Raw genomic sequence first — 11,329 nt, 5'->3', positions numbered from 1 at the left:
GGAGAGGGCCAAGTCTGCTCCCATCCCAGATAATGGCAATATGAGGGGAGAAAAGACACACAATGAAGATGAAGAGTGGATGAATATACATTGTGCCGTGCAGGCGCACAGTCACACAGTTTAAACCTAACCTAATGGCCACCGAGAGGCAATAAGCCATCTGAATACTGAACTCATGCAGCTGCTGCATTATTATGGAAGGAGGGGAGATTAGAGAGAGAAGAACACAGTGAAACAATACAAAACAGGATAAACTGCTGTGGCTGTGACACTTTAACCCTTTAAGACCGGCAATGCATATATTTTTTTGGGGTTATTTTTGAAAATTTGTGCAAATTGTTGAATATATATATATATACATATATTTTTAAGCGAACTTTTGTAACTCAAATCTTATTGCTTTTGGGGATTCTAATGTCTTCTAAATCCTAACAGTCTTTTGAAGAAAAAAGTTGTTTCTATAATATCAGTGGTGCTCAAACTTTTTCATGTCAAGGACCTCCCAAAATTATGTATTTGGCCACGGACCCCCATCTGAAAATATTTGGTTCCAGGGACCCCCAGAAGCAAATATTTGAGTTAAAAATGTATAGGCTATATCTATATTTAAAGATTTGCACACATTTTCTCGTTTTTTTCTTTCTTAAAAAAAATGTAGATCTACAAGCTCATAGCACGGCACTATGAGCTTGTATATCTACTTAAGAAATCTTAAAATGACACTGATGCGTTCCAGGTCTTAATGGATTAAAATAACTATATATATATGTGCGTCACAGGGCATTTGTGTTTTTGTTAAAGTGCTTTCTGGGCGAGTGGGTTGGGTGTGCGTTTTTGTGCTCTGTCATTGTACGTGTCTGTGTGGGCATGATGTCATTGTGCATGGCTGTGTGTGTGTGTGTGTGTGTGTGTGTGTGTGTGTGTGTGTGTGTGTGTGTGTGTGTGTGTGTGTGTGTGTGTGTGTGTGTGTGTGTGTGTGTGTGTGTGTGTGTGTGTGTGTGTGTGTGTGTGTGTGTGTGAGCATGATGTCACTGTGCATGTGGCTGTGTGAGCATGATGTCACTGTGTGAGTTTTGTCTGGTCTCTGGTGTGACTCCACATTCTGTGCTGCTGTTCCTTAGACCGAGTGGTTCTCAACCATTATACTGTAGCTCCAGACCCAGTGGTGGAAAAAGTACTCACTAACGTTTTACTTAAGTAAAAGTCTCAATACTGCAATGTAGAAGTACTCTGTTACAAGTAAAAGTCCGGAATTCAAAATGTACTTGAGTAAAAGTACAAAACTATTGGTATCAAAATGTACTTAAAGGATACCAAAAGTAAAAGTACTAAATGTTTGAAAATAGCCGATCTACAAGCTCACAACGCGTCGCATCGCATCGGTATAAAATAGGGCTAAAGTGGCTAATGTATGTTTCATAATATCATAATTTATATCTGAAAAGTAACTAGTAACTAAAGTTTTCAAATAATTGTAGTGGAGTAAGAGTGCAATATTTGCCTCTGAGATGTATGTGGAGTAGAAGTAAAAGTATTGGAAATTGGAAATACTCAAGTAAAGTACAAATACCTCAAAATTTTACTTAAGTAAATGTACTTAGTTACTTTCCACCACTGTCCAGACCCAAAGAGAAATTTGATGTCTCCCCAAGACCCAAGCTATAGTGAAAATAGCTTCTAGATATTTTCACTACTTCTTAAACATTCGACTGCACGGCACAATGTACATAGCCTGGTAAACCCCCCTCCCTCCGGAAATCTCATTTGCATTTGGTTTCAGGAAGGAGGGTCTGGGATTGCTCACAGAGTTAAGCTGCCCGAACCACTGCGCATACGAACCAATCAGCGGCTGCTAGGGGCGGGATCATCCAATCACCTGCCTAGTAGCTTGAAAAAATGAAACTCCGTCTGTCATCGATTCTGCGCCCCGAGTCTCAGATGCAAGTACGCTGTGAAACAAAATGTGTGTCGCAAGCTTCTTCCATTTGACGGAGTGAGGTTACAATGTACATCCATCCACTCTCCATCTTCATTGTGTGTCTTTTCTCCCCTCATGATATTGCTATTATCTGGGATGGAAGCAGACATGGCCCTCTCCTCTCCTCTGCTCTTCTCTCCTTTCTGACACCCACCCACCCACCCACCCCTCCTCTTTCTCTCCTTGAAAATCATTGCATTTGTTTTTAATTCATGAAAATAAATTGCATCTTCATGGGATTTTTCTGGAAAATGTTTTGTAATAATAATAATTAAATACATACACATAAAGGGATACAAAATAAAGGGATATTTACTTGTGAGTAGCCTCGGAAACCCATGCCTTTTTTTTTTGTTTCAAAAGAAAAAAAGCCTGGGGGAACCTTGCAAGAACGGTGGTTTAGGAGTGGGAGTGAACCTTGTTATCTCCTAACCAATCAGAGTGCAGAGGTGCGTCGCTCTAAATTTGGTGACGTCAGCGTGTTCCGTGCACAGACCGGGGGGAGGGGGGGGGGGAGGCGGGGACATAGATTGGTGAAGCAATAGGAAGCGGCGCTGGTACCGAGCGCAAGGCTTTGGATCCGCCCTTCAAGACCTTCGATAGGGCTGGCTCCTCCAGTCTACTTTTGAGTGACTGTGACCCATAAAAATGTCTCCATGACCCAAAAGTGGGTCCCGGACCCAGTGTTTGAGAACCAGTGTGAATTAATCATAATATTCATCGCTCAAAAGGCTGATTAAAAGAAATCCAGGGCGTTTCTTTTCTCTCTCTCTCTCTCTCTCTCTCTCTCTCTCTCTCTCTCTCTCTCTCTCTCTCTCTCTCTCTCTCTCTCTCTCTCTCTCTCTCTCTCTCTCTCTCTCTCTCTCTCTCTCTCTCTCTCTCTCTCTCTCTCGCCTCATAACAATGATTTGTGTCGACCGATGCCATCAAGGCCGATCTGAGCTGTGACATACTGTACTGTAAGGCATGTCAATATGTGTGTGTGTGTGTGTGTGTGTGTGTGTGTGTGTAGTCTGAGGCGTAGCCATCATAAATGGGTTATATCTCATATAAAAGCAACTTTATCGACAACAACATGCAGGCACCATTCATTCAAGTGAAATATCTTCAAGGAAACGTGGTTCACATCCAGCCTTCTCAGATGGAGGGAGGAGGAGGAGGAGGAGGAGGAGGAGGAGAGAACCTTCTCAGATGGGGTGAAGAGGAGGAGGAGGAGGAGGAGGAGAGAACCTTCTCAGATGGGGTGAAGAGGAGGAGGAGGAGAGAACCCTCTCAGATGGGGTGAAGAGGAGGAGGAGGAGGAGGAGGAGGAGAGAACCTTCTCAGAATAGAAGGGAGGGTGCGAGGAGGAGGAAGTGAGAAAGCTATCCATCCACACTGTGTGTGTTTTATGCTCCCAGGGTGAATGTATTAATTTAGTTTGTAACGTTTGGACCTCAGCGCTCCTGGTCAGGTGCATGAGGAGAGAGGAGAGAGGATCCCTACAGCATCCATCACTTTCACACAGAGCACCCCAGGGTGCAGCCAGCACCCTATAGAACCCCACACCCTCCTCCTCCACCACCTGGGAACATCAAGTACTAACACCTGTCCCTACTACAGTACATATCATATGTCTGCCTGCCACGGCCATTAGTGACGTGTGTGTGTGTGCGTGTGTGTGTGTGTGTGTGCGTGCGTGTGTGGTGCTGGTTACACCAATAGACAGAATTTGACACAACCCAGTTACAACCACTTGACGATGTTGTTTCTACGGTAAATTTCTACTCTTTAAAGAAAGTGACCCTGAAAATCAAGCATTAGTGTCAAATTAACTTATTTTTATTTAGTTTCATTCTGACAACAATTAATCAAGATAAAAACATAAGAAATTGTGAGTGAGTGAGTGAGTGAGTGAGTGTATATAAGTCTGATATACAGTTCCGCTCTGGTGCAGCGAAACTAGCCAATCTCCCAACGCATTACCATGCGACGTGTCGTGAGTTTGTAGATCAGCTATTTCCGCTGCGCGACAAATAAAACAACAAAACAACAACAAAACAGGCTATAAAATTAAGCATGAGCATAATTGAAGACACGTGTAGCTACATGCCTCTGAACTCCCTCTGAACACCGGTGTGTTTTAATCCATTTAGACCGGGAAAGTATGCCATTTTTGATTTCTTTGGCTATAAAAAAATAGCAGATATACAAGCTATGAGCTTGTAGATCTGCTATTTTTGAAAGATCGTGAAAATGTGTGCAAATCTTTGAATGTATATTTTTCAAAGCGAACATTTGTAAAATAGTTTTGTTCCAGGGACCTCCAGAAGCAAATGTTTGAGTTAAAAATGTTTCAAAAAAAAATATATGTAGCCTAAGGGGGGAGAAGGGAGGGGGGGGTTGTATGTGTGTTTATAGTCTTTTATGTTATATCAACGCGATCTCTTTTTTGTATAAAATGCTATACATTTGTACGTGTATATACGTGTATGTAACATAAAAACTGTAAAATAAAGTTGTAAAATATATATATATAATATATATATGTATTCATAGATTTGCATAAAATGTTCAATATTTTTCAAAAATAGCAGATCTACAAGCTCGTAGCGCCGCGCTACGAGCTTGTAGATCTGCTATTTTTGAATAGCCCCAAAGTATAAAATAATGGTTATAGCAAAAAATCTAAAATGACACAGTAGCCTATACGTTACCAGTCTTAATGGGTTAATCCAACCACACCCAACACACACACACACACACACACACACACACACACACACACACACACACACACACACACACACACACACACACACACACACACACACACACACACACACACACACACACACACACACACACACACACACACACACACACACACACACAAACAAACAAAAAGCCTATCTCTCTGTGTTCAGGTATGCCTGCAGTGTGGAGTTATGTTAAAGCCACTAATGCTGGTAGAAGTGTGTGTGTGTGTGTGTGTCCTCTCTGTGCCGCACGGCACCAGCTGTCCCCCCGCTGGAAAGCCTTGTAGCGTTGCCAGGTCTGCCAGCTGAAGGGAACTGAAGTGACAACGACACAACACTCTGCGTATGCATGCAGTACTAGAGGTTCGGGTGGCGGCCCTCACATCTACAGTTCCAGCCTGATCTCACAGAACACGGTGAAATAGCACGGTTTGACAATTCCGTAAATAGACGACATAGAAAACCCGAAAATAGGAGCCGCGAATCCCACAGTGAAATAACGTGGGTTGCAAACCGGAAGCAGAGCAGTCCCCCAAAACATGATTTACGATTCTGTGCCTATCGGTACGTAACTCGGACGGCGCTGAGTAGGCTCAAGCGAACGTCGCGACGTTCGGGACGGCAACTCGCTCCCTTTAGCTCGCTCGTGGTCCCTCTCGTGGCTCCAGTTCGCTTGAGACGACATGGTCCAAAACATAACAAAGTCAATGAAAGGCATTCGCGGCTCCTATATGTACGGCTTTTCGGGTTTAGTCGTCTATGTACGGAATGTCAATCCGTGCTATTTCACCGTGTTGTATGAGATCGGGTTGAGAGTTCACACCGCCGATTCGCCTGTCAGTGCTGGTCCCTTTTATGCCCATATATGAGATCCCTGATGACATCACTCCAGTATATGCCCAATTGCCCATATAAGGGCATGCCTTTTGTGAACATATGTGGAGCTGATACTAGTTGTGGACAATTAGTTACCCTTTGCCCCAATAAGGAACCCCTAGAGCAGTGGTTCTTTTAACCCTTTGAATTTCAAGGACCCCCAGTTTGATATGCCTTAAGGCCACTGACCCCCATTTCACACGTTTTCTTTCATCTCTGACTCTGGGACCCCAAATCTACAACACAGTGATATCCTCACTATTATTTTAACTCTGAGAGAGTACAAATTGAACCAAATGTGGTTCCATTTGTACTCTTATCTTAAGAGTTACAGACCCATAAGGGTTCACTTGGTTCCTAACTATCAATAATTTAGCTGGAGACTCCCTCAGATCCCCCTACGGACCCCTGCAGTTACACTGTACACTTTCAGAGTTACAGACCTGTAAAAGTTTGTTTGGACCCCCCTGGTGGTCCCAGGACCCGACGGTGAGAACCAGAACTCTATATACTTCTAGGGCCTGAACTGGACTTGGCTCTGTTCCCTTAAAGATTCCCCCTATCTTCCCTTTGTGCATCCTTTTGATCTTTTTTACTTATTCTGTTTAAAAGAATAAAATGTGCTCTTTATCTATTCACCCTCATGCTGGGTTGAAGGCAGCTTGGATTTAAAGCTCTGGGACTCATTTTAATGAATAAATAAAAAGAAACGTAGCTCCAGCAGCATAATCCAAGCTTTCTTCTTCTGCAATTTTTTTTACTACAGCCTTATCTTCAAAAACATTCACACATGCGCACAGTGGTGGAAAAAGTACTAGTAAATGTTTTACTTAAGTAAAAGTATAAGTATAAGTAGTATAAGTATAATACTACAATATAGAAGTACTCCGTTACAAGTAAAAGTCCGGAATTCAAAATTGACTTGAGTAAAAGTATTGGTAACAAAATGTACTTAAAGTACCAAAAGTAAAAGTACTAAAATGTTTGAAAATAGCTGATCTACTTGTAGATCAGCTATTTTCAAATAGCCTTGGTATAAAATATGGCTAAAGTGATTAATGTATGTTTTATAATGTAATCATTTATATCTGCAAAGTAACTAGTAACTAACGTTTTCAAATAATTGTAGTAGAGTAAAAGTACAATATTTGCCTCTGAGATGTAGTGGAGTAGAAGTAAAAGTATTGGAAATTCACGTAGCACATGGCAGCGGATGATTCAAAAGCGGCTAGAACAGCAGAGAAAAAAACTAAATATAGGAAAACTACCGAAAATGTCTTCAATATTTCAACCAACACAAACGGATGCTACCGCAAGTCCCCCCCCCCCCCCCCCTGGGATGCAGCTACGCACCGGCTGTTTAGGGCCTAAACACTGAGCTGTACATATAGCAGCCTCAGTGTTTAGGCTCAGAATGTATCTCCCTCCTGTCTCAGTAGCGGGGAATGATCATTTTGCAATGTGGAAATGATCAAAAATAGACTGGAGTGGGGACTGCATCGATTCAAACAGACTGAACCATCTAACTTGTCCATTGAATCACCTGTTGCATCAATGGGATTTTATTCCGACCTTATAAAGGACTTCGCCCTTAAAATAAAGCACTAATCATATTGGTAAGTCAAATATACAACATGCCGCGCTTAGCGTTCATTTATTTATACCCTGCATGCTGTGTTTGGCCTTCATGTAATGTATGGTTGGACATTGGGCAGCGCTGACTGCAGTACTTTTTGAGAGAATTCATGTGACAGCTGATAGTGTGTGGTGCAGAGGGCTCGCAATGATGATTAGCACTTTCCCCTGTGATGACCGCCTCTAATAATAATAGGCCGATTGCAAAGCACTAATTATAGTAATTTTGTTAATGTCTAATAAACGATGTTGTTGTCTGTCGATGCAGCATTACGCACATTACGCATGCCGGCTGCTGGTGTTTGAGACACGCACGCACAGTCACAGACACACTTTCCTTAGGAGGAGTGGAGGAAAGTTTCCTATGTATCTCAGTTTGGAGCAAACATGTAGTAGTGTGTTGTATTGATAGGCTATATGGGCTCATTGGGCTGTATGCAGACAAAATACATTTACCACACCCAGCACCTCCATTGGCATTTGCGAAAGGGCCCGACCCCCGATTGCGCTATGCCGCTGTTTAGGGGTTGGAGTAGGAGTTATGCCGGATTTGTACTTATAGTTCCAGTGTGGAAATAGCATATCTACACGCTCACAAACGTATTGTGTTTTGACAGGTTGTCCTTGTAGATCTGCTATTTATTTTCTAGTGCTCGACACTGGTGCGCAACTAAGTAAAACTCCTCACAAGTAGTAATACCTATGTGTGTGTATGTGCGTGCGTGCGTGCTAGGGCTGTGCTCAATTAAACGATACGGCAATAATCGTATTCCTTGCCGATAATCGTATCAATACAAAGGCTACCATATCGATACGGCAGGAAATGTTGTGTGACGCGGCTTAAAAAGAAAAAATCATCTGCTATGGTGTGTTTGTGTGTGTCTGAGAGACTCCGACATGAATTGCAGTAAAAATAAATTAATAAAAGGGAATATTTCATTTGTATTTATTAACACATTCCACGCCAGAGTTTAATATCATAATGTACTCACCAGTGCCAGCGAATTATTGTTGTTTTTTTGTTTTTTTTCACGTCGCCACTGACCTCGCTAAATACCTTAAGATCGCGCGTTCAACTGTTTGTAGACACACAGGGTAGCTGTGTGAGTGGCCCAGAGAAGACCGTTTCAATCGGCGATCGTCCATTTTGCAGTAGTCGCAGTTTCTATTAAACAGCGTTAACCGCGGAGAAAAACAACAACCGAGATAATGGCGGATTAGTGGGAGCTTTAGAGCGGCGGCGGATGGGAACGAAAATCTTCAATTGACATTTCCGTTTCCGTTTCCGGTGTGCTACAATGAAATGCGTGTGCGTGTGCGTGTGCGTGCGTGTGTGTGTGTGTGTGTGTGTGTGTGTGTGTGTGTTGGCTGATGAATGGCCTCAGCGTCACCCACACAGACATTGACGGAGCACAACAGGGAGGACTCCAGAACCCTTGTCCTCACGTCACACCAGACTGGAGACCCAGTGTAAATATTAACCACATGATGGAGTGAAGGTACTGAGCAGCAGACAGACTGAGCCCCATGCAGCCGTCTGTCTGTCTGTCTCCAACACCATCAGTGTTAGAATGTCCTACTAAAGAGAGCTGATGTGCTTCTCAAACGTCTTTATGTCAGTGGTTCTCAACCTGTGGGGACCCCCCAAATGATTTTGGGGGGTCCCCAGATGATTAGCTTAATGTGCAACGTTTTCTCACTCAACAGTAAACAAAACATACAGTATATACTGTAAGTGTATACAGAGTATCTGCATATTTAGTTACAATAGTTACAATTTAAGCACATTTAACCCATTAAGACGTGGAACGCATCTGTGTCACTTTTTGATTTGAGCTAAAAAGCATTATTTTACACTTAGGCTATTAAAAAATAGCAGATATACAAGCTCATAGCGCGGCACCGAGTGCCGCGCTACGAGCTTGTAGATCTGTTATTTATGAAAAATCGTGAACATGTTTGCAAATCTTTGAATATATATTATTATAAAGCGAACATTTTTAACTCAAATCTTTGCTTCTGGGGGTCCCTGGAACAAAATATTTTGAGATGGGGGTCCGCCGTCAAATACAAAAGAAAAAGTTTGAGAACCACTGATATAGAAACATAAATTTTTCAGAAAACTGTTGGGATTTAAGAAGACATTTGTAGAATCGGCCTCAGGTCTTAATGGGTTAAGACCTTTTTAACACATTGCGTCAAAGGTATTGCATATTGCATTGCATCAACTAACCATACTATAACAAATTATCAAACATTGGCCAAATTATCAAATATTACCCAAGAAAGAGACAAACATTTTTTTGGGGGGTGAAAATTGCTGATCTACAAAAGCCTTGCAACACAATATTTATCTGTGGAACCGAGTCAAATGAAATGTAATGCCTCAACTCCTACAATTGTGTGCTTGTCGGGGTGGGGGGTCCCCAGTCCCCAGTTCTAATATGATTATTTTGGGGGGTCTTGGCCTGAAACGTTTGAGAACCAGTGCCAGAGTGAACCACTAGGTGTCATAATTATTGTAATAATATATATATTTTTTTATTATTATTTTTTTGTCTGGTTAAAGGTACAGGATGTAAGCCTAACATACTGTGGCTGGGCGGTGATGCAACTAATAAGGATGCCAACCGCCATAAAACTCCACAAAGAAGATTAACGCAATAACCATTGTTTTTATGATTGTTTCATGATGTCAGGGATCCACAGGGAAGCCATGCCGTTATTACTGTAGACCCCATCTTGTTTCTCTCCTCTCCCCTCTTCTCTTAATGCGTTGCATTTCCTGTTCTCTTGCTGTCTACCGCTGGTTCTCAACGTTCCGCGGACAATCAGGGATCCACATTTTGCAAAACATTTTTTTACCTCTATTTAACCAGGGGAGGTTCGCTGAACCTGTGTGTGAGGTTCACACACGCGCACACACGCGCACACGCACACACACACACACACACACACACACACACACACACACACACACACACAGGGTTCAGTGACTTGCTCAAGGGCATTTCAGTGGAGTTGGGGGGTAAGGGGTTAAGTGGTGGCCATTCACTTCCACCACCCAGATGTTTTCTGCCGGTCCGGGCAATCGAAACCGAGAACCTTTCGGTTATAAACTCGCTCCTCTAGTCCATTGGTTCTCAAAGTGGGGTCCGGGGACCCCCAGGGGTCCTTGGGGGGGGGGGGGGGGGTACCAGGGGGTCCCCAGCAAAATTAGTTAATAAAGCATTAAATAAAGCACAATCATTTTAAGCCCTTTATCCATATTTTTTGGCAATTATTTTTTAACTCAAATCTTTGCTTCTGGAGGTCCCTGAAAATGTTTTAGAGACGGGGGTCCGCAGCCAAATACATATAATTTTGGGGGTCCTTGACATGAAAAAGTTTGAGAACCACTGCTCTAGTCTAAAGCTTTAGGCCACCACTGCCTCTATTTATGCCCCAAATTACGGGTCCATTTGGTTCCATTTGTTACACTCTCAGAGCTAAATGAACACAGATTTTACACTGTAGATTGGGGTCCCATGAGATGTATGAAATGGGGCTATAGGTTGCCTAATGCCAGTGGTGGAAAAAGTACTCAATTCCTTTACTTAAGTAAAAGTATCAATACAACAATGTATAGAATTACTCTGTTACAAGTAAAAGTCCGGAAAGTAAAAATGTATTGGTACCAAAATGTACTTAAAGTAGCAAAAGTAGAAAGTACTCATTAAGCAGAATGTCCCCCAAGTTTTCAAATGTATACAAATCTTTTGAAGATAGCAGATCTACAAGCTAAGCTCACAATGCGTCGCATCGCGACACATTGTGAGCTTGTAGATCGGCTTGTAGACTGCCTAATGCATATCAAATGGATTAAAGTTCTCAGTCGGCACGACTGATTTAAATCATTTATGGGAGCATGTTGCGCAGTGAAAATAGCCGATCTACGAGCTCTCAATGCTTTGCAGATGCATTGATAGCTTGTATAAAAGGCTATTTTTTGTTATTATTTTAAGATAGAGCATTTGAAGTGGTCAAACTTGTGTTCAGAAGCATCTTCCACAAAATCATAGTTTCGGATGTTTAATACAAAAGCAAAGCCTCAATCTTTGAT

The 11,329-nt window shown here is 42.3% G+C and overlaps 2 protein-coding genes across 2 annotated transcripts in view; both read left to right on the top strand.

Annotated features, from left to right (window-relative positions):
- Positions 1–5,205, top strand: part of LOC308093014 (uncharacterized protein) — a 168,342-nt gene extending 163,137 nt beyond the window's left edge. The window contains exon 8 of the transcript XR_013933831.1: positions 5,194–5,205. The gene's annotated coding sequence lies outside the window, so the exon portion shown is untranslated. The remainder of the gene's footprint in view (positions 1–5,193) is intronic.
- The window catches only part of plekhj1 (pleckstrin homology domain containing, family J member 1), a 387,353-nt gene that overhangs the window by 141,543 nt on the left and 234,481 nt on the right, over positions 1–11,329 (top strand). The gene's annotated exons all lie outside the window — the stretch shown is intronic.

Source organism: Gymnoscopelus braueri (assembly GCF_963280865.1).
Source record: "Gymnoscopelus braueri genome assembly, chromosome: 10".
NCBI classification, from domain to species: domain Eukaryota; kingdom Metazoa; phylum Chordata; class Actinopteri; order Myctophiformes; family Myctophidae; genus Gymnoscopelus; species Gymnoscopelus braueri.
Note: the sequence above shows the minus strand (reverse complement) of the source record. Positions and strands in the feature narration are given on the sequence as shown.